Source organism: Ornithorhynchus anatinus, chromosome 5 (assembly GCF_004115215.2).
Source record: "Ornithorhynchus anatinus isolate Pmale09 chromosome 5, mOrnAna1.pri.v4, whole genome shotgun sequence".
NCBI classification, from domain to species: domain Eukaryota; kingdom Metazoa; phylum Chordata; class Mammalia; order Monotremata; family Ornithorhynchidae; genus Ornithorhynchus; species Ornithorhynchus anatinus.
Window position 1 is genome coordinate 14,142,245 of NC_041732.1, and position 25,003 is coordinate 14,167,247.

A 25,003-nucleotide genomic window follows, 5' to 3' on the forward strand; every position below is an offset into this window, starting at 1 on the left:
TTAACTGTTGGAGTTCCTCAAGGGTCAGTTCTTGGCCCTCTTCTGTTCTCCATTTACACTCACTCCCTTGGTGATCTCATTCGCTCTCACGGCTTTGACTACCATCTCTACGCAGATGACACGCAGATCTACATCTCCGCCCCTGTCCTCTCCCCCTCCCTTCAGGCTCGCATCTCCTCCTGCCTCCGGGACGTCTCCACCTGGATGTCGGCCCGCCGCCTAAAACTCAACATGAGTAAGACTGAGCTCCTCATCTTCCCTCCCAAGCCCGGTCCTCTCCCAGACTTCCCTATCACCGTGGATGGCACGACCATCCGTCCCGTCTCTCAGGCCCGCGATCTCGGTGTCATCTTTGACTCGTCTCTCTCGTTCACCCCACACATCCGATCCGTTACCAAGACCTGCCGGTTTCACCTTTACAATATCGCCAAGATCCGCCCTTTCCTCTCCACGCAAACGGCTATCTTACTGCTACGGGCTCTCGTTATATCCCGCCTAGACTACTGTGTCAGCCTTCTCTCTGATCTCCCTTCCTCCTCTCTCGCCCCGCTCCGGTCTATTCTTCACTCCGCTGCCCGGCTCATCTTCCTGCAGAAACGATCTGGTTATGTCACTCCCCTTCTTAAACACCTCCAGTGGTTGCCTATCAACCTCCGCTCAAAACTCCTCACTCTAGGCTTCAAGGCTCTCCATCACCTCGCGCCTTCCTACCTCTCCCCCCTTCCCTCTTTCTACTGCCCACCCCGCACGCTCCGCTCCTCTGCCGCCCACCTCCTCACCGTCCCTCAGTCTCGCCTATCCCGCCGTCGACCCCTGGGCCACGTCCTCCCGCGGTCCTGGAATGCCCTCCCTCCTCACCTCAGACAATCTAATTCTCCTCCACTCTTCAAATCCCTACTTAAAACTCACCTCCTCCAAGAGGCCTTCCCAGACTGAGCTCCCCCCTTTTTTTCCCTCTGCTCCCTCTACTCCCCTTCACCTCTCCGCAGCTAAACACTCTTCTCCCCCCTTTCCCTCTCCTCCTCCCCCTCTCCCGTCCCACCGCCTCAGCACTGTACTCATCCGCTCGACTGTATATATCTTTAGCACTCTATTTATTTCGTTTATTTTGTTTAATGAGATGTACATCACCCTGATTCTAATTAGTTGCCATTGTTTTTATGAGATGTTCTTCCCCTTGACTCTATTTATTGCCATTGTTCTTATCTGCCTGTCTCCCCCGATTAGACCGTAAACCCGTCAAACGGCAGGGACTGTCTCTATCTGTTGCCGACATTCCAAGCGCTTAGTACAGTGCTCTGCACATAGTAAGCGCTCAATAAATACTTTTGAATGAATGAATGAATGAAAATCGAGAGCCATAGAAAACGGTGCACCCTGGGAAGTAGCATGCGTCGATAGTATTGGCCGTTGAGCTCAGTGGTTGCTGGAATAATGGTTTAATTCTGCGTTTTAGAATTGGGGAATAATAACTTTCTCTCTCTTTCCCGTGAGCATCTTTCTCAGGCCCGCCATCGACTTCCATCTCCTCCTACCTCCCTGGTTCTGTGCAGTTCCGGACCAGTCTCTTTCAGGGATAGCAGAAGTGCAAAAGTCATTTATTCATCTGTTCAATCGTATTTATGGAGCGTGTACTGTGTGCTGTGTCCGTTCGGGAGTGTACAATGCAACAATTCCCCCTTCTAGACTGTAAGCCCGTTGTTGGGTAGGGACTGTCTCTCTCTGTTGACGAATTGTACTTTCCAAGCGCTTGGTACAGTGCTCTGCACACAGTAAGCGCTCGATAAATATGATTGAATGAATGAATGAATGAATGAATAAACGGATACATCCCCTGCCCTGTCCAAGATCTGAAGGGGTTTAGAGTCAGGACAGACTTAAGAAGCCGATATCGAGTCTTTCACTGCACGAATAGTTCTGGGGTATGTGGGCTGAGTGATCTGAACTGGCCTTCTAAGCCACACTGTAAACCCTGAAGTCTCCTCAAAGAGTGAATAGCAAGAGGGAGGGCCGATTACAGTGTGGCAGGGTTCTCGCCTTCCACTTTCTCCTCCTCCTCCTCCTCCATCTGAAGGAAACTGAGTAGAAGAGAGTGGTGACGTCCGAGGAAAACGTCTGTGTCCTTATTGGATGGCCCGAACCAGGTGAAAGAACTCTCCCCTGAGTAGGAATTGAACACGGCCCTCAGCGGTGAAAGCATCAACTCCTAGCCACTAGACCATCAAGGGAAACGATACTCCTTTCATCCTGAAAGTCTTCGAATGATTTATTTATGTTAATGTCTGTCTCCCCTCTAATAATAATAATAATGGTATTTGTTAAGCGCTTACTCTGTGCCAGGCACTGTACTATGCGCTGGGGTGGATACAAGCAAATGGAGTGGGACACGGTATGGTTCCTGTCCCACACAGGGCTCAGAGTCTCAGTCCCCATTTTATAGATGAGGTGACTGAGGCACAGAGAAGCGAAATCATTTAATAATAATAATAATAACGTTGGTATTTATTAAGCGCTTACTATGTGCCAAGCACTGTTCTAAGCGCTGGAGTAGACACAAGGGAATCAGGTTTTCCCACGTGGGGTTCACAGTCTTAATCCCCATTTTACAGATGAGGGAACTGAGGCAAAGAGAAGTTAAGTGACTTAATGTTGGTATTTGTTAAGCGCTTACTATGTGCCGAGCACTGTTCTAAGCGCTGGGGTAGACACAGGGGAATCAGGTTGTCCCACTTGGGGTTCACAGTCTTAATCCCCATTTTACAGATGAGGGAATTGAGGCAAAGAGAAGTTAAGTGACTTGCCCACAGTCACACAGCAGATAAATGGCCGAGCCGGGATTAGAGTCTACACTCTTCGTGGACAGGTAACGTGCATACAGACGCTGTTATTTTGTAGTCCCCAAAGCGTATAGCACAGTGCTCTGCATACAGTGACGTCTTTATTAATACGGTCGATTGACTGATGCTAATTCGGAAAGGGCCTGTAAGAGGAGAAGATTCATTCCTTGTATTTCCGGGTCATGGGAGCCAGTGGAGGCTTTTTAGGAGAAGAGAGAAGTGGTCCGAGCGATTCTCCAGGAAGAGAATCCGTTCAGCTGATTGTAACGTAGATCGGAAGAGGGGGAGGTCGGAGGCAGAGAGACGAGCGAGGAGGCGAATGGAACAGTTTTCTCGGAGGCAAGACCAGAACTTGTAGCCAGACGGGGGGGGGGGGGGGGGTAAATTCTGTAGTCCGAAGTATCTACATTTGAACCCGATGCTTCAACAGCCAAACCAAAGAAAGGACTCCGTAGCGTCGCCATGATTCTCAACTGCGCGGGGAGACGACACAAGTGGAGAATGCGGGCATCGATCCCACTACCTCTCACATGCTAAGCGAGCGCTCTACCATCTGAGCTAATTCCCCCATACCTCTTTGTTTTGCCCGATCCGTTCAGACATCATTTCCAGGTACGGTAAGGTGGGGCATTCTGCGAAAGATGTGTTCATGGAGTCGCTATGGGTCGGAGACTCGACAGCATAAGAAAAGGAAGGCACTGTGCAAAGCGCTGGGGTAGATCCAAGCCAATCAGGTTGGACCCAGTCCCTGTCCCGCATGGTGCTCACAGTGTGAGTTAGGAGGAATCAGGATTTAACCTCCTGCGGCCATGATGAACAAATGATCTGTAGTCTCAGTCCCACGAGATCCACCACCGGACCAGCCCAAGAGCATCGCTGTTTCCTGCGTCGGGCCAAGGGGCGGATTGGCTGGAGGCACCAGGCTGCAAGAGGCGAACCCTCTCCCCAGGGGTGGGAGCGGGGGCAGAAAAATCTTAGCCAAGTCCCCCGGGACGGACGCTCCGAGAGACACCGAGACACAAACCCATCTCCAGAGGAAGAAGCGTGGCTCAGTGGAAAGAGCACGGGACTGGGAGTCAGAGATCGTGGGTTCTAATCTCGGCTCCCGCCCTTGTCAGCTGTGGGGCTTTGGACAAGTCACTTAACTTCTCGATGCCTCAGTGACCTCATCTGTAAAATGGGGATGAAGATTAAGACTGTGAGCTCCACGTGGGACAACCTGATTACCTTGTATCTACCCCAGCGCCTGGAACAGTGCTTGCTACATAGTGAGCGCCTAACAAAGACCAGTATTATTTCTGCTATTACCTCCCAGTTCTTCTGCATCTCAAAGTCTCTCCCAACTTTGCCGAAAACTCTGTAATAAATAAATAAATAAATAAAATAAAGACACTTTATTGTCTTTCTCCTCCACTAGATTGCACACTTCTGGAAAGCAAGGATCATGGGTTCTATTTTCTCTAGTTCAGCGGTCTCCGCACAGTAAGTGCTCGATGAATACGATTGATTACCAGATTAACGGATGAATGAACCCTGGCCCCCTCAATAATGTCAGTTTATTGTAGGCCGGAAAGTGTCTACCACCTCTTTAGGATCGTACTCTTCCAAGCGTTTAGTACAGTGCTCTGGACACAGTAAGCGCTCAATCAATATGTTTAACTGACTGAATAATCAGCGACATCCTCTGCAGAAGGCACTGCAGAGCACGGTACTAAACGTTTGGCAGAGTGTAAAGGATGGAGGAGAAACCATCCCTGCAGTCCACTTCACCTAGTGGCGGTAGCATCAGGGGAGCAAAAGACGCAGACCCTGTGCGGGTGACATGAGTAACCCGTGGGTCCCTCATCTCGAGTGGGCCACCGATCGCATCCTGTCAGGGCCACGGGTTTTCCCTATGGTTTGTTCCTGGTGCTGAGCGGCTCGATGAGCGCTCCCAAGAGGAGACGGAGCCTGGAGGGGAGCCGACACAGGTTTAAGGCTAAGTAAAAGTCCAACCTGAACATTTTGAACGGTGCTGGCACTGCAAAACGTAATTGGCAGCGGTGGGATTCGAACCCACGCCTCCGAAGAGACTGGAGCCTTAATCCAGCGCCTTAGACCGCTCGGCCACTCTACCTACTTGAGGCAGTTTCTCAGAGCCTTCTAGACAGTCTATCCAGAAGGTTGTCGTTGTTATTAAGCCTAGAATCCGCTCTATTATTTGTTTCACCACCATCATCCAATAGCAAGATTAACTGGAGTCTGATTGTCATTGCACTCCATCCTAGGCTGTAAACCCAGACTCTGAGAAGCTGAACCTGGGGAAAAGCAGAACCTGGGTGGATGGATGTGGGGAACTGGACCCAAGGGAAAACTGGCCAGATGGGCTGGGAAAACACAATGGGTGAAGGAAGAGGCGGGGTCCCTGGGTTACAAACCTGAAACCTGAACTATTCAAAAAATGATGCAAGCAAATGCTTAGCATAACAGCGCACACTTTGAGTGAGAAAGTGTCGTAGCCAACAAACCATCAGTGGTATTTACTGAGCGTTTATTAAGTACAGAGCACTGTACTTAGCGCTTAGCAGAGCACAATACAACAGAATTAGCAGATACGTTCCCTGCCCAGAACGATCGCACAATATAGATGGGTAGACAAACCTTAATATGAATAAATGGGTAATTCATGTGATCTAATTTAAAGATATGTACACAGGTGCTGTGGGGTTAGGGGAGGGGCGAATAGCACATGTCCAAATGTCACAGATCCAAGTGACACAGAAGGGAGATCTAACATGGAAAATGAAAATTGCTTGCTAGTGAAGAAAAACTTTGCCAGAGTTTAGACAGATCAAGTTTCAAGCCATAACTAATTTAACTCATTAGCTACATAGCCCACGGTTTCTCGGAGAAAATGCTACTCTTTTTGGCATGATTGCCTGATAGGAAAACCCAAGTAACCAAGGTCTTTAGTTAAAAACTCACACGTCAGAGGAAAGCATGAATGCAGTCTCCCAACCCCTAAAGCCGAGACCACCCCCCTCTCCCAGGAAGCTGAGCCTTGTCATCGCCCGGACTCTTGGAGCCATTCCCTCGTGGGCTCGGGATCTCTGCTCCCCTGATTCGCAGCCTCGGCCCGCCCGGCCCCGATTCCCGACAAGCCCCCCCTTTCGCCTCCCGCTCGCCGACTCATCTGCGCCTCCTCCGCCTCCCCCGGGGAGCTGAGCCTCGGACCGCCCAGACCCGCGCCCGCCTCAGCCTTTCGCAACTTGGACCTCCGCACCCCCGGTCGGGAACTCCGACACTAAGGATCTTCGCCCCCACAGACCCCCAGCCACCAGCTTCCATTCCACCAACCCCCGCTCGGGCCCGGGGACATTGCGCTCCCCTTCTCGATCCTGGGGACATTGTGCTCCCTTGCTCGGCCCCAAGGACATTGTATCCTCGGGGGACATTGTGTCCCCCTGCTCGGGCCCGGGGACATTGTGCTCCCCAACCGCTCCCCCACTCTGCCCGAGGTGGCCATTTTGGGAAGGCCTCAGTCCCTCTTCCCCCTTGAGGTGATTCATCTCCCCCGCCCCCGCCCCGGGTGACGACGTCCTTGTTCTCACCATGTTACCTTACCTTAGCCGCCGCCTACGGCCGCCACCCACCCCGGACAACCTCAGGGCCCCCCCGCCGCCTCAGGGAGCAGGGAGAGGGAGCTCCCAGGTCATGAGCTCTGGGACTCTCTCTGCCGCTGGCCGCTTGACTTTGAGTCTGATCGGGTAGGGTCGGCTCGTCCCCCGACCCTGGTCATCGCCTGCTTATTAACACTATTGTAGTGTGTCTTACTGCACCATGTTGCTATATTAGCGATTTCGCTTTTTATTGTTTATTGTCGTCAGACTTTGAGTTTGATCAGGTCGCCCCTTAATCGAGCCTACCCTCGACCCTGGTCATCGCCCTTTTATTAACACGACTATATTGTATCATACTGTATCGTGTTGCTATGTTAGCACTACTGTACTGTATCATACTGTATCATGTTGCTATATTACCGATTTCGTTTATTACTGTTTATTGTTGTCAGTGCTGCCACCCACCTCTCTGGGCTCGCCATGTCCCTCCTCCCCCCCTTCCCCCTCCCACCCCTTTCTATCCTCCCCATCCCCTTCCCCTCTCTGGCTCAGCTCTTTCCCGCTATCTCCTCTGTCTCCCCACCCCCGCCCTAGAACCCCACTTTACCAGCGCTACCCCTCTTCCCCCTCCCCCTACTCTTACCCCCACCAAACCCCCTCCTCACCCCCTCCCCCCTTCTCTCTTCCCCACCCACGCCCCATCCCAGTCCTCTTGTCCCACCGCTACCCCTCATCCCCCTCTCCCCGTCCAGGGCCCCGCCACCTCCTTCCCATCCAAACCCTCCCTTTCCCCCGCCCTTCCCCCCCTCCCCCCCTTGCACCCACAGCTACTTTCAAGTGTGGCCTCTGGAACCCCCGCTCTATTACAGGTAAGCTACCTTTCGTCCATGACCTTTTCCTCTCCCGCTCTCTCCTCCTCCTCGCCCTTTCGGAAACGTGGCTCTCTCCCGAAGACACGGTCTCCGCCGCCGCTCTCTCCAGCGGAGGCCTCTCCTTCTCCCACTCCCCCAGACTCACCGGTAAGGGAGGAGGCGTCGGCTTCCTCCTCTCGCCCCGTTGCCGCTTCCGCACTATCCCTCCTCCCCCCTCCCTCTCCTTCGCCTCCTTCGAAGCCCATATCATTCGCCTCTACCACCCCCTCCAGTTACTTGTCGCTGTCATCTACCGCCCTCCCGGTCCCACCTCCGACTTCTTCAACCACCTTGACCCCTTTCTCACCTTCCTTCTCTCCTTCTCTCTGCCCACTCTGATCCTCGGAGACTTCAACATCCATATGGATGTACCCGACGACTCCTCTGCCGCCCGCCCGCTATCCCTCCTCGACTCTGCCGACCTCCTCCTCCACCATACCGCGCCCACTCACCGACTCGGTCACACCCTCGATCTCGTCATCTCCTACCGCTGCACTATCTCCTCCCTCACCGACTCTGAAATCCCTCTCTCCGACCATAACCTTCTCACCTGCCTCATCTCTCACACTCCCTCCCCCTGCAGATCTTCGCTACTGCCCCACAGAGACCTCCGCTCTCTCGATCCCATCCGTCTTTCCAATAGCATCTCTCCTCACCTTGCCGCCCTCTCCTCTCTTCCCACTCTCGAAGATCAGGTCTCCGCTCTCAACTCCACCCTCTCTACTCATCTCGACTCTCTCGCCCCCCTTTCCCTCTGCCGCTCTCGCTCCACTAACCCACAGCCCCGGATCACCTCCTCCGTCTGCCTCCTACGCTCCTATGCTCGAGCTGCCGAGCGCTGCTGGCGAAAGTCCAAGCACCGAGCCGACCTCACCCACTTCAAATTTATCCTTTCCTGCCTTAACTCTGCCCTCTCCTCCGCCAGGCAAAACTTCTTCTCCTCCCTCATCGACACCCATGCCCGTCACCCCCGCCGATTGTTCCGGACCTTTAACTCTCTCCTTAGGCCCCCTGTTCCTCCCCCTCCCCCATCTCTCACCCCCAATGATCAGGCCACCTATTTCCTCACGAAAATCAACACGATCAGGTCTGAGCTCCCCAAAGTCACCCCTCCGCCTCTCCCCTCCCCCCCACCAACCCTCTCCCCTACTTTCCCATCCTTCCCTGCAGTATCCTCAGAGGAGATCTCCTCCCTCCTCGCAAGTGCCACCCCCTCCACCTGCGCCTCGGACCCCATTCCCTCTCACCTTATTAAAACCATCGCCCCTGCCTTCCTACCTTCCTTAACTTCTATTTTTAACCACTCAATCTCCAAGGGCTCCTTCCCCACTGCCTTTCAAACATGCCCACGTCTCCCCCATCCTAAAAAAAACCCGCTCTTGACCCCACTTCCCCCTCCAGTTATCGCCCCATCTCCCTACTACCCTTCCTTTCCAAAATCCTAGAACACGTCGTCTACAATCGATGCTTAGAATTCCTTAACTCCCATTCTCTCCTAGACCCCCTCCAATCTGGCTTCCGTCCCCTCCACTCTACCGAGACTGCTCTCTCTAAGGTCACCCATGACCTCCTTCTTGCCAAATCTAATGGCTCCTACTCCATTCTAATCCTCCTTGACCTCTCTGCTGCCTTTGACACTGTCGACCATCCCCTCCTCCTCCATATCTTATCTCACGTTGGCTTCACGGACTCCATCCTCTCCTGGTTCTCCTCTTACCTCTCTGGCCGGTCATTCTCGGTCTCCTTCGCTGGAGCCTCCTCCCCCTCCCATCCTTTAACTGTTGGAGTTCCTCAAGGGTCAGTTCTTGGCCCTCTTCTGTTCTCCATTTACACTCACTCCCTCGGTGAACTCATTCGCTCTCACGGCTTTGACTACCATCTCTACGCAGATGACACGCAGATCTACATCTCCGCCCCTGTCCTCTCCCCCTCCCTTCAGGTTCGCATCTCCTCCTGCCTCCGGGACGTCTCCACCTGGATGTCGGCCCGCCACCTAAAACTCAACATGAGCAAGACTGAGCTCCTCATCTTCCCTCCCAAACCCAGTCCTCTCCCAGACTTCTCTATCACCGTGGATGGCACGACCATCCTTCCCGTCTCTCGGGCCCGCAATCTCGGTGTCATCCTTGACTCGTCTCTCTCGTTCACCCCACACATCCTATCCGTTACCGAGACCTGCCGGTTTCACCTATACAATATCGCCAAGATCCGCCCTTTCCTCTCCACCCAAACGGCTACCTTACTGCTACAGGCTCTCGTTATATCCCGCCTAGACTACTGTGTCAGCCTTCTCTCTGACCTCCCTTCCTCCTCTCTCGCCCCGCTCCGGTCTATTCTTCACTCCGCTGCCCGGCTCATCTTCCTGCAGAAACGATCTGGACATGTCACTCCCTTTCTTAAACAACTCCAGTGGTTGCCTATCAACCTCCGCTCCAAACAAAAACTCCTCACTCTAGGCTTCAAGGCTCTCCGTCACCTTGCCCCTTCCTACCTCTCCTCCCTTCTCTCTTTCTACTGCCCACCCCGCACGCTCCGCTCCTCTGCCGCCCACCTCCTCACTGTCCCTCAGTCTCGCCTATCCCGCCGTCGACCCCTGGGCCACGTCCTCCCGCGGTCCTGGAACGCCCTCCCTCCTCACCTCGGCCAAACTGATTCTCTTCCCCTCTTCAAAACCCTACTTAAAACTCACCTCCTCCAAGAGGCCTTCCCAGACTGAGCTCCTCTTCTCCCTCTACTCCCTCTGCCACCCCCCTTTACCTCTCCGCAGCTAAACCCTCTTTTTCCCCTTTTCCCTCTGCTCCTCCACCTCTCCCTTCCCATCCCCACAGCATTGTACTCGTCCGCTCAGCTGTATATATTTCCATTACCCTATTTATTTTGTTAATGAATTGTACATCGCCTTGATTCTATTTAGTTGCCATTGTTTTTATGAGATGTTCTTCCCCTTGACTCTATTTATTGCCATTGTTCTTGTCTGTCCATCTCCCCCGATTAGACTGTAAGCCCGTCAAACAGCAGGGACTGTCTCTATCTGTTGCCGACTTGTTCATCCCAAGCGCTTAGTACAGTGCTCTGCACATAGTAAGCGCTCAATAAATACTATTGAATGAATGAATGAATGAATAAAGCCAACTACGGGTAGAAACGATTTGTCTCGTCACCGCTGCCTGAAAGCCGAGGCCATTTGAACCCAATAGGAACCCGCGTCATCGTACGTGGCACTGATGTCCGAACAGATAGAGGAAAAGGGCAGGGGTTGGGGAATTAGCTCAGATGGTAGAGCGCTCGCTTAGCATGCGAGAGGTAGCGGGATCGATGCCCGCATTCTCCAATTTTTGCCGTCTCCCCGCGCAATTGCGAATCTTGGCAAGGCTATGATCCTTTCTTTGGTTTAGCTGCTAAAGCAGCGGGTTCAAACGCAGATGCCTCGGACTGTGGACTTTGCATCCCCATCTGGCTACAAGTCCTGGTCTTCCTTCCCATGAAACCGTTCCATTCGCCTCCTCTCTGGTCTCTGTCTCCGGCCAACCCTCCTACTGATCCATATTGCATATGAACGGGTTCTCTTCCTGGAGAATCGTTTTGACCACTTCTCTCTTCTCCTCAAAAGCCTCTATTGGTTCCCGTGATCCAGAAATTGAAGGACCGAACATTCTTCTCTTACAGGCCCTTTCCAAATTAGCATCAATCAATCGATCGTATACATATGGAGTCGTCACTATATGCAGAGCACTGTACTACGGCGCTTTGGGGAGTACAAAATAACGAGTAACAAAATAACAGAGCCTGTACTTACCTTCCCTATCCATTAGAAGTGTACACTGTAGAGGGGAGAGACATTAATATAAATCAATAATTTGAAGGTTCTCAGGAAAAAGTGATTCGGCGCTCTCACCGCTGCAGCCTGGGTTCGATTCCCCGCCAGCGAAGATTTCTTTTATCTGGTTCGGGCCACACATACGCTTTTCTCGGACATCTTTGACTTCAGGAGGTCACCACTCGCTTTTACTCAATTTCCTTCAGGCAGAGGAGCAGGAGGAGGAGGAGGAGAAAGGTGAGAACCCTGCCACCCTCTAATCGGTCCTCCCTCTGCTATTTCTTCTCTTACAGGCCCTTTCCAAATTAGCATCAATCAATCGATCGTATATATGGAGACATCACTGTATGCAGAACACTGTGCTATGGCGCTTTGGGGAGTGCAAAATAACAAATAACAAAATAACAGAGCCTGTACTTACCTTCCCTATCCATAAGAAGTGTACACTGTAGAGGGGAGAGAGACATTAATATAAATGAATAATTTGAGGTGGAGCATTCTGGGGGAGATGTGTTCATGGCGTTGCTGTGGGTCGGAGACGACTCGATGGCATAAGACAAGACAAGATTATTGATTATTGATATGTGCTATGGGATGGAGAGGACAAACAGTGGAGGTGAAAACTGTGAACCTGTGGGCCCCATGTAGGACAGGGACCATGCCTAACCTGATTAACTTGTATCTCCCCCTGCGTTTAGAAAAGTGCTTGGCATATAGTAAGCGCTTAAGAATAGAAGGGGACCTAGAACTGAACTTTGCGGTACCCCCACATTAAGTTGTGAGATACTGGGGAGGAGCCCGCGAAGGAGATTGAGAATGAACGCCCAGAGAGATAAGAAGAGAACCAGGAGAGGAGAGAGTCAGCAAAGCCAAAGCGCCCGGATTTTGACAGAGTCCCATCGCCTCCCCCCCCCCAACACACACAGACCTGAGGGTCGGAAGTAAAATGTGGTGAGCCCCCAGGCGAGTGACTTGGCCCACCCACTCCATCCAGGCACTTGCTTTTGCCGTGCTTTCTTTTTCTGACTGAGCTCCAGGGAGATCAGCGGTCGGGCCCCGAATCGAACAGGATTTGGGTCTCTCCCCATCCCAGTTCTCTTCCTCTCTTCTCTCACCGTTCAATTTATGCAGCTACTGCCAAGCACCTCACGCTTTCGTTTCTCAAATTTAAAACGACGGACATCGACATCGGAGAAGATTGTTTCAGAGTAATCAGATCAGACACAATCCAGGACTCACACAGGGTTCATTTGCAAGGGCAAGTGCACCAAGGGGCTGTTTTGATATTTCCAAGTGGGAAGACTAACCAGCTCGGTGTAGTGAGGGTTGAAATGATAATCTCCAGTCAAGGAAGCTTTTCTCTCCCTCTGCCCCTTTCTGCTCAGCGTGGGAAGAGACTGTAGTAAGATGACCCAATAATAATAACGATGGTATTTGTTAAACGCTTATTATGGGTCAATAATAATAGTAATTCTGGTATTTGTTAAGCGATTACTATGTGCCAAGCGCTGTTCTAGGAGCCGGGGTAGTTACAAGGTAATCAGGTTGTCCCACATGGGGCTCAGTCTTAATCTTAATCCCCGTTTTGCAGATGAGGTAACTGAGGCACGAGAAGGTAAGTGACTTGCCCAAAGAGACACACCTGATAAGCGGCAGAGCAGAACCCACCACCTCTGACACCCTAGCCCATGCTCTTTCCACTAAGCCACGCGGCTTCAAGGTCCCAAGACACGGCACATTTCTCACTGAAGGAAATGCTCTCACGATCAATAGTCGTGGCCGAGTGGCTAAACTGATGTAATGGAAATCCAGAGGGGTTTTCCCACAGGGTTGGAATCCTGTCGATGTCGTTTTCCTTTCCTTCAATTCATTCTCACTTCTATGCCTACAATGATTTTCCCTGCGCAGACCTGAGGGGAAAATATACTCGAAGTAAAAATATACAGGCAATCAATTTTTTTAAAAAGTATTTGAAAACGTAAGAAGTATTTAAAAGCGTTAGAGGTTTCCACGTTCCTCTTGATTTAATTTCTGAATCCGGCAGTTGAGATTTCACCACCGAGATCAGCGTGTCTAAGATCCTGCTAAGGAGACGACGCAAAGACGAGCGACCTGAGCGTTCGCCAGCGACGTCAACGAGTATCTGAAGCAGGGGCTTTAAAAATTAAAGTGAAATTCAATAGGGTCCCAGAGAAATTAAAACTCGGATCCCTGGATTCGGGGACAATTACAGCACGGACCCAGAAACCCATGAGACAGCAGAAGAGTCAAAAGGAGGTCCCCATTCCAGGGAAGTAATTCCGATTTCTGAGGGTTTAGGCGGATTTCTCCTGGTGCTGGTTTCCACGCCCAGAAAAACGTTTCCCCATGAAAAGGGAGAAAGGAAAAGCGTGGGAAGGCGAAAGAGATATTGACACAGACAGAAGGATCTAAATAGAGAAGGAGAAACAGATGGGGGCAAAGGGGCAGAAATAAGAGAGAAAGACCAGGAATCCCAGGTTTGCCTTTCGTTTCCATCACGAGCAGTTCCCATCACTCTATGGCCCCAAGAGAGGAAGGCGATCCTACCACGAAGCAGTAAATAGTTACAGAAATAACCGGAGGATGCTAAAGGATCAGGTGAGAGAAATGTGAAATAAGGCCAAGTAAGGGGATGTAGCTCAGTGGTAGAGCGCATGCTTTGCATGTATGAGGCCCCGGGTTCGATCCCCGGCATCTCCATAGTTTTTTAATGTCACCCAAAGCTCTAGAACTAAATATTTCACTTCCCACAAAACCTTGTGTTTCTACAAAATATAATAGTAGTAATTTATTCCCACTTGGTACAGTGGGAATTAAGGAACTCAAGAGGCCATCGCTTTTACCCCCGTCCGTCTTTAATCTGACTGGTCGCTTTGCGTAAATCAATGAACCTTCCTGAGGCTCAGGTTCCTCGTCTGTGAAGTGGTTTTAGGATCCCCAATCTCCCTCCTTTTAAGAGTCCCGTGTGGCATAGGAACAGTATGTGGTCTGATTATCTCGTCTCCACCCCAACTCTTGGCATTGAACAAGAGCAAAATCAATATAATCACTGATACAACTTCCTAAATCTTTACTGTGGTCGCAATTAACAAAAAAAGCAAACGCCCGAACAGGGACTTGAACCCTGGACCCTCAGATTAAAAGTCTGATGCTCTACCGACTGAGCTATCCGGGCTCCGAAAAGCCTCTGCGATTGAGCATCTTTCCGATTGATGACTTGAAAGAGCAAAAGGAACAATTCAGGGCGACACAGAAGGGAATGGGAGACGAGGAAAAGTGGGCCTCAGTCTGGGAAAGTCTCTTGGAGGAGATGTGCCTTCAGTAAGGCTTTGAAATTTGGGGGGTAAGTAATTGACCGTCGGATTTGAGGAGGGAGGACGTTCCAGGCCAGGGAGAGGACGTGGGCTAGGGGACAAGAGCGAAGAAAGCGGATTGTACTGGTGATCCAGGACTGTGGATTAGTGGTACGAGATCGACGAAGGGAGAGGGGAGCGAGTGAATTGAGTTGAATAGCGAGAGTGGTGTTGAGACCGTCAATTTGGTTATCAATGAATACGGGTAGTTTGGATATGGAGGCTAAGTGGGGCATGATGAGTTGAGAAAATCGGACGGGGCCCAAAGATCGGAGGTCTCTGCGGGGGAATAGTACAGATTAACGGGGAAGAGGTGTGTGAGAGAGGAGGTAAGTGAGGATGTTGTTGTCTGGTGGAGGGATTTCAAAGCTGGTGAGGGTAGAGACTGTGCAGTGGTTAGAGACGATGAGATCGAGTGTGTGTCCCAGCTGGTGAGTGAGCGATGTGGGGTGAAGCAAGAGGTCAGCAAAATTGAGGAGTCAGCGGTCAGCAGACGAGTCATCGGGAACATCCGCTCAGGGGGCGGGGGAAGAGAGATGGAGCTGGGACGGGATTACAGCGATGGGGCGGGGAGGAGAGGAGGGGTCGGATCAAAGGGAGGGGAGGTGTTGGGTGGTGGAGGGGAAGAAGGAGGTGAGGTGGGAAGGGAAGACTGGGATGGGCTGACAGGAGCCGGGGGGGAATTGAAAGGTCATGGTGGGGTCTTCTTTTCCTTCTCCTCCTCCTCCTCTTTCTTTTCTTAACTTCTCCTTCTCCTCCTCCATTTTCATCTCCTGTCCTCCTTCCCCTCCTCCTCTTCCTCCTTCACTTTCTCCTGCTCCTCCTGTCCTCCTTCTTTTCTTCCTTCCCCTCCTCCTCCATTCCATGCTCCTAGCTCTCCTTCCTCTCTTTCCCACATCCTCCTATTCCATTTCCTCATTCTCCCTCTCTCCTCTTTCTCCTCCCTCGTTTCTTCATGTGCCTTTCTTTCAACCACCCCCTTAAAACACCACTATATGTGCTGGGTTGGCCGAGGGATTAAGGCGTTGGACTTGAAATTCAAAGGGGCTTTCCCGCGCAGGTGTGTATCCTGCTCACAGCGAATTTCTTTCGTCTGTCGAAGGGCCAGGATTGACCTTCTACTTCGCAAAGAAGCACCGATGCTGTCCTTTGACCGCAAGAGATGGACCAGAGAGCATTTTCAGAATTCGGAAAAGCCACTGGAGGCTACTCTTCTCCGGGCCTTGCCAGACTTCCTGCCGCCCCTCCCGGGAAAGGGAGCTCCCTGAGGGAGTACTAATATTAAAGAGTGATTTTTCAGAGCACTGTAATAAGAGCTTCGAAGAGTACAACAGGAGCACAAGGGGCATTCCGTAACAGAAAGCAAAGACGTAAACATATTCAAGAGCAGTAGAGTCCGGATCAAGACATTAAATGATGAATGAGATATAGAGCTGGCTATAGAGTCACCAATGATTTCCTTCTTGCCAAATCCAAAGACTTCTACTCCATTCTAATACTCCTTGGCCTCTCAGCTGCCTTAGACACTGTGGACCAAATCCGTCTCCTGGGAACGTTAACCCTTCCTGCCCAGCACCACTCCTACAGGACAGAGAAAAGCAGTCGCAGTTTGGTGCCGCCTCTGCAAAACCTCAGGGAAGTTGTGGCATCTGCTGCTGCAGCGCTGATTGTGGCCGCCGTTGTGCAGAGAAGCAGCGGGGTTTAGTGGAACGAACATGGGCTTGGGAGCCAGAGGTCGTGGGTTTTAATCCCGACCCCGCCACTTGTCAGTTGGGTGACTTTGGACAAGTCACTTAATTTCTCCGTGCCTCAGTTCCCACATCTGTAAAATGGGGATGAAGACTGTGAGCCCCACATGGGACAACCTGATTACCTTGTATCTCCCCCAACACTTAGAACCGTGCTTGGTACCTAGTAAACGCTTAACAAACGTCATTATTATTATTATTATTATTTTCTGTGCCTCTGTTACATCATCGGTAAAATAAGGGATCAAGACAGTGAGCCCCAAGTGGAACAATCTGATAATCTTGCATCTATCCCAGCCCTTCGAACAGTGCTTGGCACATAACAAGCTCTTAACAAACATCATTTTCATTATTATTATTATTATTATTACGACTATGGCTTCTGAGCCATGAGGACTCTGAAATCTGCTCCTCCTGGCACAACACCCTACTGAGTTTTTTGAGGGTCTTAAATGCTATTTTTGTTTGTTGTTTCTTTTCTTCTTTTGTGTCTTTCACAGTCCTCTTTCTCCATTCTTAGTTTCAATCATTCAGTCAATCAATCAATGATATTTCTTGAGCGTTTACTGTATGCAGAGCATGAAATTGAGCGCCAGAGGAATGTCAGTACAAGAGAACTGATTGACAAGATTCTCGCTGATAAGGGCTTACAGTCTGTGGGGAAAGAGAGACACTGAAATAAATTACAGGTAGGGGAAATGGGAGGGTATGAGAATATGCCCATAAGTGCTATGGATCTGAGAGTGGGGTGAATATCAAAGGAGCCCATGTCTGATTCCCAAATGTATAATATTTCCCAGGGCTAGTACAAAGCTCCACACATGGTGAGAGTTCATAAATACTATTACTAAGGTATTACTTACCTCCACTGCCACTATACAACTCCTACTACTATTACCAGCCATACTAATAGAGAAGCAGTGTGGCTTAGTGGAAAGAGCAGGGGCTTGGGAGTCAGCGGTTTTAATCCCGACTCCGCCACTTGTCAACTGAGTGACTTTGGGCAAGTCACTTAACTTCTCGGGGCCTCAGTGACCTCATCTGTAATATGGGAATTAAGACTGTGAGCCCCGCATGGGACAACCTGATTATCGTGAATCTACCACAGCGCTTAGAACAGTGCCTGGCACATAGTAAGAGCTTAACAAATACCATCATTATTATTATTACTATAGTGCTGGGCACATAAATCATCGGAGTAGGCTGTCCAGATGGAAAATTGAAGAAACATAAGTGAGTCATCTATCGGAAAAAAAGCCTCTCATTCACATACTTTTTATGGAGCCTGGGTAGCTCAGTTAGTAGAGTATCATACTTTTAATCTGAAGGTCCAGGGTTTAACTCCCTGTTCGGGTAGCCGCCTATTTTGTTAATTGCTCCTGCTACACGACACTGACCACAATAAAGACTTAGAAACTTGTATCAGATTGGGATATTTCAGAAGCTTCTATCACTACCAGTGACTATATTGATTTTGCTCTTATTCAGTGCCAAGAGTTGGTTGGAGACGAGATAATCAGACCACATACTGTTCCTATACCACGGGGTACTCACAACCTTAAAAGGAGGGAGATTAGGGATCCTATAATCACTTCACAGACGAGGAACCCGAGCCTCAGAAAGGTTCACTGACCTACGCAAGGCGACCAGTCACATTAAAGATGGAGCTGGGGGAAAAGCCACGTCATGTTGATTTCATTAATTCCCATTGCACTAAGGATTACTACAATAATATTTTGTCAGAATACAATACTTTGTGGGAAGTGAATTCTTTAACTCTATTAAAAGTTAGTGGAGATGCCGGGGATCGAACCCGGGGCCTCATACATGCAAAGCATGCGCTCTACCACTGAGCTACATCCCCTGCTGCATAACAGCTTCATATTTTTCTCACCTGACCGTTTAGCATCATCCGGTTGTTTCTGTGACCATCTATGGCTTTGTGGTGGAGCCGCCTCCCGCTCTCGGGGCCATAGAGTAACTGCTCGTGATGGGAGCGAAAGACAAACCTGGGATCACCCAGAAAGTCCCTCCTTAGCTTTCCTGGTCTTTCCCTTTTTCTTCTGCCCTTCGAGGCTATAGAGAAGTGCTCGTGATGGGAGCGAAAGACAAACCTCGATTGCCCAGGACTTCTCTCCTTATTTTTTCTGGTCTTTCTCTCTTATTTCTGCCCCTCTGCCTCCTTCTGTTTCGGCTTCTCTATTTAGTTCCTTCTTTCTGTGTCAGTCTTTCTTTCGCTCTTCCTCTCTCCATTTTCGTGGGGAAATTGCGTTTCTGGAGGTGGAAACCAGCACCAGGAGTGATCCGCCTAAACCCGCGGGACTCGGAATTACTTCCCTGAAGAGGGTACCTCCCTTTGACTCCTTCGTCATCTCCTGGGTGACTGGGTCCGTGCTGTAATTGTTAGGACTCTCGTTCCCGAATCCAGGGATCTGAGTTTGAATCGAAGTGGGACCTATGAATTTTACTTTAATTTTTAAAGCCCCTGCTTCAAATTTTCGTCAGCGTCTCTATCGAACGCTCAGGTCGCTCGTCTTTGAGTCGTCTCCTTAGCAGGATCTTGGTCACGCTGATCTCGATGGTGGAATCCTAGCTGCCGGAATTCAGACCTTAATCAAGAAGAACGTGAAAACCCCTAACACTTTTAATACTTCTTACTTTTTCAAATACTTAAAAAAACATGGATTGCCTATGTATTTTTACTTGGAGTATATTTTCCCCAAATGTCTGCGCAAGGAAGAGTATTGAGGGATAGTAGTGGGAAAGAATTGAAGGAAAGGAAAACGTAATCGACAGGATTTCAACCCTGCAGGGAAACCCTGCTGGAGTTCCATTATATCACCTTAATCACTCGGCCACTACTACTGGTTGTGAAATCATCTCCTTCAGTGAGAGATGCGCTGAATCTTGGGACCTTCCGTTGTGTGTCATTTTATTTCAATCTCTTCCCACGATGAGCAAAAAGAGGCGGGGGGGAGGGAAAGTCTTCCTTGACTGGAGGCTATCAGCCCAACCGTCACTACACCGAGCTGGTTAGTCTTCCCACTTGGAAATATCAAAACAGCCTCTTTGGACCCCTGGCCTTGCAGATGAACCCTGTGTGAGACATGGATTGTGTCTGATCTGATTGCCCTAGCCCTACCCTAGCCCTAGCCCGTTTAGCCATCCTTAATCTCTCTTTCTAATCCCGGTTTCGCCACTTGTCTGCTGTGTGACCTTGGGCAAGTGACTTCACTTCTCTGTCCCTCAGTTCCCTCATCTGTAAAATGGGGATTGAGACTGGGAACCCATGTGGGACAGGGACTGTGTCCAACCCTATTTGTTCGTATCCACCTTAGCGCTTAGTACAGTGCCTGGCAAAAAGGAAGCGCTTAACAAATACCATAATTATTATTATTATTTCCCTTTTTTTGACGTTCTCCAACTACTGTTCTAGTGCTATATAGAAAATCGTCCACGATTCTGACGTGTTTCTGCCCTTCGCTCTCGAACGGGAAGAAAGCAAACAGGCATATAAGGAAAAATGATAAGGGGCAGTGACAAAATGTAAAAGTATCAAACAAAAACAACGCCAGTTTCTCTCCACAGACTTCGGAGTCTCTCCAGCCATGGTTTAAGGGAGGAGCAGATTTTCTTTATGAAAGACCTAGCCTGCCGAAACCCGGGATTGAACCAGGGACCTTTAGATCTTCAGTCTAACGCTCTCCCAACTGAGCTATTTCGGCTCGCTTTTATTAGGTCCTCATAATGATACTCGTGTTATAGCAAAGTGTCCGCGTTCCCGGCTTCATTGTCCCTACAGGGAGAGGGGAGTGGAGCCAGAGACGTCTCTGCAGACGCTTTTTAAAAACCCTCCTGTTCCCCGTTGCTAGTATCCCACTGTGATGGAGAGACGGAGAGAATATATCTGAGCAATCAAAATCAGCCTCCATCCTGGGCCTCAACCCCCACAGTCCCTGTCGGGGAGAGGTTTGGAAGCGGAGCTGCCTCTTCTTCTCTCCCGCAGGCCTCCCCGGCTCCTCGGGGCGCAGAGCGGCGGATGGGACGAAGAAGAGGAGGCCGAGGGGGGCCGGGGCCTGGAGGGGCAGAAGCCGGGTCCTCCAGCCTCGGGGGATTGATGATTTATTCATTTTGACATGAAAGGAAAGACCGGCGTCCCCTCCCACCGGACGGTCATGTCCAGTGTCGGGGGAGTTTGCTTTTTATTTGGGGCGGTAGTGAGGGCAGTTGTGCGGCTCCGTCCCCCCCCGCTCCCGCAGCCCCGAGAGCAGCATGGGGGCGGCGGGGAAGGGAGCGGCAGCAGCAGCTCTCCGGGACCGGCCGGGAGACCCCCGGCTCCGGCCAACCATCTGGGGTCCCCCCTGCCCCGGGGGTCAGCACCCGCTTCAACCGCCCACCCTTGGATTTCGGAGGAAACCACGCTGGCTGCAGAGGCTGCAGAGGTCAGCCTGGATTCCTTCCTCCCCAGCTTCACGGAAAGTCTCTCCTCCCTCTTCCCCAGGTCTTCCCCTTCGCTCTCCGGATGGGGAGACCTCGTAAATCCCTGCGGAATTCAGATTGTGCCAAAGACATATGAGACCACTGCCTCTCTTACCCTCCTGAAGGAATTCGGCAGAGTAACCTGTCATAACAACAACAACAAAAATATTCCTCGCGATCCAGCAACCGAAGAACAGATTCCATACAATTAGTAGTCAGTATGAGACTGGGTGCTTGGCTAGTTGAGGCGGTAGATCCTGAGCTTTTTTGTCTCAGAGCAGTGGTTTCGATCTCCACGTTGGGGAGAAATTATCGCTTCTCTCGAAAGAGGTAATTCGAGAGCTAGTTAAACTCCTCCCCCAATCTTCCACCCACTACTCCCGCTTCCAATCTCTTTTGGGTTTAGGCCTCTTCAGCGATTTACGCCCCCGGACCTCTCTCAGGATTACAACGAACCACTCTTGTGTTTCAAAGGGGAAACCTCTTCCTCCCTCCATTGCCCACCTTCCCGACGGGGGTTCTGTGGGTATGCAGGCTCGTGGGGTTGGGAGGGTTGGGGAGGAGGGCGACCACTGTCCGTGAACTTTAGTCCTTAATGGAGAGGGTTTCTTAGCCCCAAACTCAGCAGGAGCCGTCCTTATCGTTCGATAAGAAGGTAATGAAGATAATAGTATTATTAGTAGAAATAATAATGATGGTATTTGTTAAGCGCTTACTATGTGCCAAGCACCGTTTGAAGCGCTGGGGTAGATACAAGGTAATCAGGTTGCCCCACGTGGGGCTCAGTCTCAGTAATGGGTTAGTAATAGTAGTTATAGTAATAATAAAGATGAGAACTACGATAGTAATAATGATGATGATGATGATTATGGGCATGTGTTCAGCACTTACTATGTTCATGCACTGTTCTATGCTTTGGGATAGATACAAGCTAATCGGGTTGGACACAGTCCCTGTCCCACATAGGGCTCACATAGTCTTAATTCCTATTTTACAGATGAAGTAACTGAGGTACCGAGAAATGAAATGAAGTGATGATGATGATGATGATGATGATGATGATGGTGACATTTACCTGCCAGGACAGCAGCGCTGCTTCCTGCCAGAGGTCAGGGACAGTTTGACAAGGGCAACCAGGCCATAAAAGCTGATCTCCAGGCCCGCTGGTTTCAGAGAGAAAATACAATCTTGTCTTACTGCTCCTTTTCTCGAGTGTATCGGAGAACTGGGGACAGGGATTAGCGCGAAAAGACGATGACACAAGGTCGGGGAGAACCTGGAATCCCCCATAAGAGGCAGAGACGCACTACTCTAAAAAGGAGGAACGCTGCTCTCATTTTTCTCGAATATGAAGAGCGTCCGTACCCTGGGGCTTTGGATTGGCTAATGGTTTTAGATATTGCGGTCAAAAAGACAACGCCGAGGTGAGCCTGAGATAATGGCTTGTGTTAGCCCAAGTAAGGGAGGAGGAAAGTTAGTACCCGGAGAAGAAATGTAAAGGGGACAATGACACGACATGTGACCGCAACCCCAATCCCCTCTTTTCCTTTTCACTTCCGAACTTCCCCTGAACCAACTTCCCAGGAATTGAATTTGAACTACTGGGTGGGGTGAGAGGGACAGAAGGGGGGCGGGGAGAGCCTCAACCCTTCTGCATTGTGCAGAGAAGCAGCTTAATCTGGTGAAGAAAATCTGGTCCTGGGATTCAGGAGGACTGTGTTTTAATCTGGGCTCTGCCATGTAGACTTGGGCAAGTCATTTAACTTCTCTGTGCCTCCATTTCTGTAGGGAAATGAGATACCAGTTCTCCCACTCCCTTAGACTGTAACCCTCATGCGAGACAGAGTGTGGGCCCAATCTTACATTGTAGCAACCCCAGTGCTTATTACATAGTAAGGGCTTAAGGAATAATTGAATTATTCCCACTATAATAGCTGAGGAGGGGGAGAGCTTCCCCCAAGGGAACGTTCTTCTATTGCCTCTGAGGTAATGGGGTTGGGGTGGGGAGCACTCCCCTCCATCAAGCCCATGCCTCCTTTTTCTGTTAACACACAGCTGTAGAAACCAGTACTAGGAGACTGATTACCTAACTCAAAATGAAACACTTGCGTTAATGGGTAATCACTTGGGTTAATGGGTGCTTGGATGGCAGCTAAGCTAACCACTATACCACTAACACAGTACTGGTTGAAAACCCCTCTGTAGCCATATCAAATTCAGGGCCTTAGACTTCTCAGTTCCGCTACCAGGATTTGATATAATAATAATGATATTTGTTAAGCACTTACTAGGTGCGACGCACTGTTCAAGCGCTGGGGTAGATACAAGGTAATCAGGTTGTCCAACGCGGGCTCACAGTCTTCATCCCCATTTTAAAGATGAGGCAACTGAGTCACAGAGAAATTAAACGACTTGCCCAAAGTCAGACAGCTGATAAGTGGCGGAGTCGGAATTAGAAACCAAAACCTCTGACTCCTTAGTGCTTTTTCCACTAAGCCACGCTGCTTCTCTAAAGACAACAGCAGGGTAAATAGCAAGAGGAAGGGCCGATTATAGGGTGGCAGGGTTCTCGCTTTCCTGCTCCTCCTGAAGGAAACTGAGTAAAAGTGAATGGTGACCTTCTGAAATTAGTGACGTCCGAGGACAGCGTATGTTTCAATATTGGCTGGTTCGAAGCAACTAAAGTGAATCTTCCCTGACCGGGAATCAAACCCGGGCCGCGGTGGTGAGAGCGCCGAACCCTAACCACTAGACCACCAGGGAAAAGTAAATACAACCTCCAAAAATTAAATGATTTGCCCAAGGTGATATTATGTGCGGTGTTTCTGAAAGGAATTTGAGCCGGTCCTGGGTTTTTAAGGAATCCTCTGGGGCCTCAGCCGCGAGGATCTGCCGAGAATGAGTTCAAAGATTCCTGGCCACATAGAAACCAGTGTCTTCTGATCACATATCTTCGGTTTCTAAAATGAAGAGTCTCCGGCCCAAGATTGCAAGGATATCTGTCATTCCATCCATCCATCCATCCATCCATCCATCCATCCATCCATCCATCCATCCATCGGTGATATTTATTGAGAGTTTACTGTTTGTAGGCAATTATCCTAAGTACTTTGGAAAATGAAAAAAGGAAGAGTTGATAGACACGCTCCCTGTCCACCATTAGCTTTCATCCTAAAGTCGGAGATAGAAATTAAATTACAGAGAGGGGGAGTGGGAAAGTACAAGGAAATGGACATGAGGCCAGGGACTACTTCCAGCTAAAAAAGTTGGGTTGTGCTGGGATTTGAATCGGGAACCGCTCGCACTTTAAGCGAGATTTATACGCCTAGACCAGCAAACCAACTGAATAACTTCTCTCCCACCACTTCGTTAGTCTACCTACATGTTTAGTGTCAACACTCCCCTCTTGTTCCTGAGAGTTCTGGTTAACCTCCACTACTGCTGGAAAGAACGAGAACCATTACCTCCTCAGAAAATCCTTAGCTCCGGGCGAATGGATGGTGCTTGCTCCCACCAAAATGAAGGGGGGAAGCTCTGCTTCTCCAACTCTGCTCCCCTAGGTCTGCAAATTGATTTTTTCCCCCTTCGGTATTTCTAAGATAAAAATTTATATCCCAAATTTCTAAAAAGGGAAAGAGAAATGAGAAATCGCTGAAAGCAGTTTGACACGGGGTTAATATTCCATATCCTAAATTTCTATAAAGGGAAACTGAAATGAAAAATTCTCAAAGGCAATTTGGCACGAACTTGGCTCAGTGTCTTTACCAAGGAACTGACCCAAGGGAGTCCTTACAGTGCATCTCTCCGTCTCACCCCACCCAGTAGTTCGAATTCAATTCCTGGAAAGTTGGTTCAGGGGAAGTGTAATTCTCTTTCTGAAAAGATTCACGGTTCCTGGGCTCCTTCCCTCTTCCTCCCCATCCCCAACCTCCCCATTTGTTAGGCCCCCGTAGAGTCAATTAGGGACAGGGGAGTTCGTGACTCAGCTTTGCCGTCGGAAGAAACCACGATATTCAGTATCACAGAAAGAAAACATCTATCTGCATACTGAAAAACATTAATAGTAAAGGATCCTGCTTCTTTTAATCCCTCAACCGAGGGGCGGTGAGATCTCTGACACTATTTAAGGCCTCAATCCAGGGGGATTAAGAATTTTCTACCTGGGATGATCGGTTCCGCCTGGTGTTCAGGTCCTTTAAAGGCCGAACTCAGCCAAGAGGTCCTTCGGGCCCAGGCTG

The 25,003-nt window shown here is 50.0% G+C and overlaps 8 non-coding genes across 8 annotated transcripts; 3 read left to right on the forward strand and 5 right to left on the reverse strand.

Annotated features, from left to right (window-relative positions):
- Nucleotides 1-4,871: 4,871 nt before the first annotated feature.
- Nucleotides 4,872-4,953, reverse strand: TRNAL-AAG. The gene has a single exon. It is a non-coding gene; the product is annotated as a tRNA-Leu (tRNA).
- Nucleotides 4,954-10,605: 5,652 nt separating this feature from the next.
- On the forward strand, nucleotides 10,606-10,678 carry TRNAA-AGC. Its single transcript has one exon. It is a non-coding gene; the product is annotated as a tRNA-Ala (tRNA).
- Nucleotides 10,679-13,813: 3,135 nt separating this feature from the next.
- Nucleotides 13,814-13,885, forward strand: TRNAA-UGC. Its single transcript has one exon. It is a non-coding gene; the product is annotated as a tRNA-Ala (tRNA).
- Nucleotides 13,886-14,287: 402 nt separating this feature from the next.
- On the reverse strand, nucleotides 14,288-14,360 carry TRNAK-UUU. The gene has a single exon. It is a non-coding gene; the product is annotated as a tRNA-Lys (tRNA).
- A 3,209-nt stretch (nucleotides 14,361-17,569) lies between these two features.
- On the forward strand, nucleotides 17,570-17,642 carry TRNAK-UUU. The gene has a single exon. It is a non-coding gene; the product is annotated as a tRNA-Lys (tRNA).
- A 436-nt stretch (nucleotides 17,643-18,078) lies between these two features.
- TRNAA-UGC lies at nucleotides 18,079-18,150 on the reverse strand. Its single transcript has one exon. It is a non-coding gene; the product is annotated as a tRNA-Ala (tRNA).
- Nucleotides 18,151-19,938: 1,788 nt separating this feature from the next.
- Nucleotides 19,939-20,011, reverse strand: TRNAF-GAA. The gene has a single exon. It is a non-coding gene; the product is annotated as a tRNA-Phe (tRNA).
- Nucleotides 20,012-23,456: 3,445 nt separating this feature from the next.
- On the reverse strand, nucleotides 23,457-23,528 carry TRNAE-CUC. The gene has a single exon. It is a non-coding gene; the product is annotated as a tRNA-Glu (tRNA).
- Nucleotides 23,529-25,003: the final 1,475 nt, after the last annotated feature.